The sequence below is a fragment of the Petaurus breviceps genome, unplaced genomic scaffold, assembly GCF_028583685.1.
Source record: "Petaurus breviceps papuanus isolate PSGF00001 unplaced genomic scaffold, PetGlider_PUasm1.0 37, whole genome shotgun sequence".
In the NCBI taxonomy this organism is placed as follows: Eukaryota; Metazoa; Chordata; class Mammalia; order Diprotodontia; family Petauridae; genus Petaurus; species Petaurus breviceps.
In genome coordinates, this window is record NW_027186296.1 from 57,272,109 (window position 1) to 57,279,460 (window position 7,352).

At 34.7% G+C, this 7,352-nt stretch overlaps 1 long non-coding RNA gene across 2 annotated transcripts; it reads right to left on the bottom strand.

Moving 5' to 3' along the window:
- Positions 1 to 162: 162 nt before the first annotated feature.
- On the bottom strand, positions 163 to 7,128 carry LOC138168577 (uncharacterized). Of its 2 annotated transcripts, XR_011170148.1 has the most exons (3): positions 6,872 to 7,126; positions 1,810 to 2,283; positions 163 to 278 (listed from the first exon to the last, which is right to left on the bottom strand). It is a non-coding gene; the product is annotated as an uncharacterized lncRNA (long non-coding RNA). The 2 variants fall into 2 exon arrangements; XR_011170147.1 differs by lacking the exon at positions 163 to 278 and having other exon boundaries at positions 1,216 to 2,283; positions 6,872 to 7,128.
- Positions 7,129 to 7,352: the final 224 nt, after the last annotated feature.

Consider the following 7,352-nt stretch of genomic DNA (forward strand, 5'->3'; position numbering starts at 1 on the left):
CCTCCCACTTCAGGACTTTCTTTTCACATCAACAAGCCCATCCCACAGGTGGGATTAACAAACTCTGGGTTTTAATACAATCAATTTGAAAACCAGGCCAATACAGGGGAATCTTTAATTGCCATTACTATCACACACACTTGACCCAATGAGTAATTCTTTTTTTTTTTTTTTTGCTTTTTAGAGGGCAATTGGGGTTAAGTAACTTGCCCAAAGTTACATGGCTAGTTTTTTTGTGTGTGGGTGTTAAATGTCTGAGGCCGGAACTGAACTCGGGTCTTCCTGACTCCAGGGCCGGCGATTTACTCACTGCTCCACCTAGCCACCCCTTATGATTTCTTTTAAAATGAAATAACAACATTATTTAATTATTTATTCATATATTATTTTACAATATGGTATCCACATGACACAAGGCACATCTAGTAATTATTTGCATTGAAGTGTTAACTAGAGGCTGTCTGGTGATCTGGAATTGATTCTGATATTGAAAAGACTAAGGAAATGTAGCAATGCCAGACTCTCTGCACAAGCAGCTAAACATATCTACTTTTTATAGGAAGTCAGGTCAAAATTTTAATAGAATTACCCTTTAAAAGACCTGTCTTGACTCTCTCCATAGAAACCCAATGGAGGGTACCTACAACTAATAATAATATATCCCAGATGCTACTCTGTGTACCTACCATTCACTCATTTTTAGTACTAGGTAAGTGTTCAGAACTTTGTAGCTTGAGGAAAGTGGGTAAGTTCCTGTCACTATAACTTAAGTCATGGATCCTGTAGCTTAAAAGTTTCACTAAATGTGTGTCCAAGTGGCCTTGCCATGTGGATCTACTATGAAAGTATTCTTTCCATTTGAGTTGGCCACAATGGGACCATTAGAGATGCCTCCTTTAGAACCATACAGCTTTTTGGTTATATTTTTTGAGAAATTTTTAGAGCCACAAAGTCATATAAGTAAGAATTGTTCTAGGGGCTATTTCAACTGCTAGAGTGATATCACTTGATATTTCTATTCTTACTCTTATAATACAGATGGTCTCACAAAACGATCTATGCCATCTAAAAAACCCAGACCACTTGTCTGGGATATTATGAAATAAATTTGTGGTCAGATATGAATAAGACTAGATGGCCTCTGATGATCCTTCTTATTTATGAGAACTAAGGGCGGAGTATTGCAGTAGGATGCTAGAGGGCATGATGGTGATATTTTTGTTCCTTTGAGTCTTTTATGTGTATTTTACCTTTAAGACATTATACTTAGTTACACAATATGATTTTAAGGCAGGGTTTCACATGGAATATGCTTTTCATAATGATGTTCAGTCATGATGAATCCCTATTTATTTTCCTATTAATGAAATCCAACAAGACACAAAGCCCCTAGGACTCTGGCCAATGTTGGGAAGTCAGAGCATGCTGACATACAGTCAACACACAGAACTTCTGGCCATATCTACTACTAATTAAAAAAACGATATTGAGAAGGTCACCATGAAATGTTATTATCTAGCAGACATAACCACCAGGACTATTCTATTCTTTTTAGCCTGTGTTTAACAATATGTTTTCTAATGTGGAAGGTTTTGCAAACTGAAAAAGTAATTTAATATTATTCTGATTTGGTTGTTAACACATAGTTAATTATGGATATGTAAGAGATTTAAGATGATTTGCTTTTTTAAATTGCTTTTGGAAGTCATCTTATAAAAAGCTGAATATAAATATATTTTATTAAAAATGTGGGGTAGGAAGAAGTTTAACATAGAGTCAAAAGACCCAAGTTCAAATCCTGACTCTGACATTTGAATTCAATTAAACATTTATTAAATGCTTTCACACTATGCAAAACACTGTAGTAGATGCTGGGAATATAAAGGTCCTGTCTTCAAGAAGCTTACAATTTATTTAAATCTTTAAGGTCCATTTCCTCATTTGTAATGTGAGAAGGTTGCAACAGTTGATTTTTAAGGTCTTTTCATGTTCTAAAATACTATTTTTCCTAGAAAAAAGAATTGACTAAGAAGCTATTAATTCCTGACTCTTCAGATGTACTAGAATTCCTTGCTTCACTTTTACCTATAGGTTTTACTGATTACAGGATACAGGTTCCATGCATTGAGAAGGGCTCATAGTTATAGCTGTGCTCAATCAAAACACATTGCTTCTGTGATGATCACCTTGTCTTCTAAGTACTGACTTCAAATTGTCATCAGTTTTCCAAAAATATTTTTTTCCAGAAGCTTGTCCTTGGATCCCAAAGTGGCTTACATCTATCTGAGAAAAAAAGTCAGAGATTACGGACAAATAAGAAGGCAGGGCTTGTGGAAAACAAACAAGCAAAAACCAGGACGCACCCTGCTGCATCACTGTGAAAAATTATAATTTCTTCTTCCTCTGTAAATAAATATAATTATTAATTTCATTTGTTATGTTGATGCTACACACTAATTCTCCACATCTTAGAGATAACTGTTAAGCATTTCTTATTGTCCAATAAACTAAAAAAAATTCTGACTAAAAATTAAGAAAGTACGAAAACTTACAATAATTATAGAACAGCTAATAATACATTTCCTTATATATATAATCAACAAAATGCTGGGAATTCAAGTGACAGTGAATATTCAAGGAAGGAAAAACATACACATATGTTAATATATACATATATTTATATATTAATGTACATGCTTATAGATCTATGTGTATGTATGCATGTATATGTAAATGTAGGAATGTGTCTCTACATATCTATCTATGTATCTGTGTATGTATGTATGTATCTATCTATCTATCATCACATGGTAGACAGACAAAAGTTCCGAGAATCAAGTCCCTATCTGATACATACTGGCTACATGACATCGGTCATATTATTTAATCTCTATGTTGTTCAGCAACTCTTTAGGATAAGTTGACCAGCTGCTGGGCTGCATTGTTACTAAGAATTTCTTTACCAGGAATTCCCCTCATTGATAAAATCATAGGTTTGTATCAAAATACCCATGAAACCACCAAACTTGGAGTTCTAAAAGATTTATATGCTCAGATAAACACTTACAAACACACACATACCCCAATATGCACAGACATCTAAACAGATATTTATGTCTAATTCATTCATTTATTTTTTATTAGACTGGTGACCTTATTAGCGTAGGTAACTTCCTGTGAGTTATCTCCCTCTAACCAATGTTGGCCAGCACTTTCTCTGCAATTTGTACTGCAGTCAAAATGAACTTCCCAGCTATTATTAGAAGGTTGAATGACTTGCCTAAAGTCATATGGTCAGTATATATAAGAGGTGGATCTCTTAACTCTAGACTTCCCAAGTCTGTTTACAACATTGCCAGATAGACAGACTGGTACATAAACAGATAAACTGATAATGTTAAATGAAAACATGTTCAATACTACATATAGTTTTATATTTATATTTAAGTTACCAAACCTCAAGGTAGGGACAGCTAGGTGGATGGAGTACTGGACCTAGAATGAAGAAGATGAGTTCAAATCTAACCTCAGACACTTAGTGTGTGACCTTGGACAAATCACATAACTTCTTTCTACTATAGTTTCCTTAACTGTAAAATAGGTATGAAAATAACACTGCATCCTGGGGTTGTTGTGAAAATCAAATAAATGCTTTGTGAAATGTTTAGCACAATGCTTGGCACATAGTAACAACTTACTATGTGTTTTTTTCTTTCCTTCCTAACTGAACTTTTTTTCCAATTATTTATTTACTTTTAGTTTATAATATTCAGTTTCACAATCTCTTAAGTTTCAAATTTTCTCTCCCTCCCTCTCATCCCTCCTCCCCCCTCCATAGTGGCATGTAATCAAATATAGTTTCTACAAATAATTTTACATTGAATGTTAGTCATGTTGTAAAGGGTTATAACCAATGGGCTGAAAAAAGAGAAAGAAGGGATAAAAGAAAACAAAATACAAATGAGAGAGAGAAAATAGATTGCTTCAATCTGTAGACTGTAGTTCTTTCTCTGGATTTGGATATCTCTTTCCATCATGAGTCTTTTGGAGTTGTCTTCTAAGCTTGTATTGCTGAGAGAAGCCCAGTCTATCAGAGTTAGTCATCACACATATGTCTGTAATTGTGTACAAATTTCTCCTGGCTCTGCTATCCTCACTCAGCATCAGTTTATATAAGCCTCTCCAAGTTATTATGAAGTCTGTCTGCTCCTCATTTTTTATAGCACAGTAGTATTCCATTACATTCATATACCACAACTAATTTAGACATTCCCCAATTGTTGGGCATCCCCTTGATTTCCAGTTCTTTGCCACCACAAATGGAGCTGCTATAAGTATTTTTGTATATATGGGTTTCTTTTTTATAACTTCTGTGATTTCTTTGGGATACAAACCCAGAAGTGGTATTTCTAGGTCAAAGGGCATACAATTTTTTTTATATCCCTTTGGGCATAGTTCCATATTGCTCTCCAGAATGGTTGGGTTAGTTCACAACTCCACCAACAATGCATTAGTGTTCCAACTTTTCCCATCCTCTCCAGCATTTATCATTTTCCTGTTTTGTCCTCTCAGCCAATCTGACTGGTGAAATGTGGTACCTCAGAGATGTTTTGATTTGCATTTCTTGAATCAATAGTGATTTAGAGCATTTTTTCATATGTTTATAAATATCTTTAATTTCTTCCTCTGAAAATTGTCTGTCCATATCCTTTGACCATTTATCAATTGGAGAATGACATGTATTCTTATATATTTGACTCAATTGTCTGTATATTTTAGAAATGAGGCCTCAGAAACACTGGTTGTAAAAATTATTTCCCAATTTCCCACTTCCCTCCTAATCTTGTTTACATTGACTTTTTTGTAAAAAATCTTTTCAATTTAAATAAGCATTTTAAATCATCCATTTTGCATTTCATAACACTCTCTAACTCTTGTTTGGTCATAAAATCTTCCCTTCTCCATAAATCTGACAGGTAAACTTATTCTCCCAGATTGCTTACAGTATCAGCCTTTATACCTAAATTATGCACCCAGTTAGACTTGATTTTGGTATACAGTGTAAGATACTGATCTATACCCAGTTTCTTCCATACTCTTTTCTAGTTTTCCCAGCAGTTTTTGTCAAATAGTGAGTACTTATTCCAGAAGGTAGGGTCTTTGGGTTTGTCAAACAATAGATTATTATAGTCACTGACTGCTGAGTCTTGTGTTCCCAATCTATTCCACTGATCCACTACTCTATTCCTCAGCCAGTACCAAGTAGTTTTAATGACTGCTACTTTTTAATACAGATTAAAATCTGGTATGGCTAAGCCACCTTCCTTAGCATTTCTTTTCATTAATTCCCTTGATATTCTGAACCTTTTGTTCTTTCAGATGAATTTTCTAACCAAACATTTTTATAGAACAGCCTGTGCCAGATTAACTCAAAAATAAAGGTTACTGTGGAAGGTAAGTGGCACAGTAAATAGGGCACTGGCCCTGGAGTCAGGAGGACCTGAGTTCAAATCTGGCTTCAGACACTTAACACTTACTAGCCATGTGACATTGGGCAAGTCACTTAACCACAATTGCCCTGCCCTCCCTTCCCCCTCTAAAAAAAGACCAAAAAAAAACCATGTTATTTCTTACTGAAAAAAGATATTTGTAATTCAAATGACATACTTCCAATTCTCGACATTTTTATGATTGTTATTTTTAATTATTATAATAGATTTTGAGAAGAATGAGAGACAGTACCTTGTACTAGTAAGAATGCTGGATTGAGCTTGAATCCCCTACTATCTTTGGGATCTTGGACAAGTATCACCTCAGTTTCCTCATCTCTAAAATGAGGGGATTAGATTAGGTGTCTAAGGTCCTCTTCACCTCTGAATCTAAGAACTGATATTTACAGGGCATATACATATGTACATATATATTATACACACCTATATATGTGTATTTTCTATAAACATACTTGATGTGTTTTATACATATATACATAAATACATGTATATATTTGCATACATAGCCACACACACACACACACACACACACACACACATATATATATATATATATATATTAAACACATTCAAATGTATTACTGGAATTAGAACTAAATTAAAGTTGTGTATTTTATCTACTTTACCAGGTAGTTTATCTCAAATAACACATATGACATTTAAAGAATATGCAAATAAGTTTTCCTTTCATTAACTCACTAAAAAAGTAATGTTGTTAATACTTTTAAGTGGCTTCCCTTGAAGAGAAAAAGAGTCTCAGCTGTGAAGATAAATGAGCATCACATTTTGACACTGGTACCAGAAAATAAGGATTAGGTTTACATTAAAGGCTTTCCATGTTCAAGTAAAAACAGCACACTTTGTTACAGGGGAACATACTTTGACCTGGGATATAAGCTTATCTGAGATATAATCAGGTACTTTATAATGGAATTTCAATGGAGACATAAAAAACTTAATTATAAAACAATTGAAATCCAGAGATTTAAAGAAACTGTATTTTAAATACAAGAAATGACTTTTATATGTTCTGAGTGCTTCAAGAAATGCAATGATTTGTTTAGCCATTGTTTCAAAGGCTAAATGTTTTTTTGCTGTTTTTCCTCCCATCCTCCACCCCAATACCTGGGCTAAATTGTAGTCAAATATAAAAGTGAATGCATTGATTTGGAGAGGGGGATAACCACTAGACACCTGTTGGTTTGAAATGCTTCCCTGCCTAATTCCACATGGCAGTGGGACTTAAATCATGCCTATGAACAGGTTTTAACGTGCTTAGCCTTTCTGGGCCATGCCTACATGCCCAGAGTCACTCCTTTCTAAAGATAGTTCATTATTTTCTATGCAGTGTCAAGACTTACCAAGCATATCTGTGGGCTTGTATTACCACCGCTGAGTAACAAGGCCATCATTTCTGAGAGAAGATCCTCCTGAGCCCTTTTCTGTGACTCTATGTGGCTTGTTCTTCTGGGCTGGGAATAATGAGGCCTGCTGGGTGTAAGTAAGCCTGTGGGTTTTGTGTGTGCGAACAATAAGCAGTGTCCCTAGATAGTAATACTTGCCATTCAGCCAAATGATATGGTGTGCTGCTCTGCCAAATCATTTCTTTGGGATAGCTAGGACCAGAAAGTTTTTTTTAAGACTTTGAATTTCTGTCAAGCCTGACCCTGAACCAAAGCTCCTTACCCCAAGGATTATAAATGTTGACAGTGTCTTACACTGTGAATTATTATACACAGTTGTCAGTATATTGGGTTGGTGTGCAGGTATTGGATTACTACCATGGTATTACTTCTTTTGGGTATCATCAAAGATTAAATTACACAAGTAAATCTGTTATTT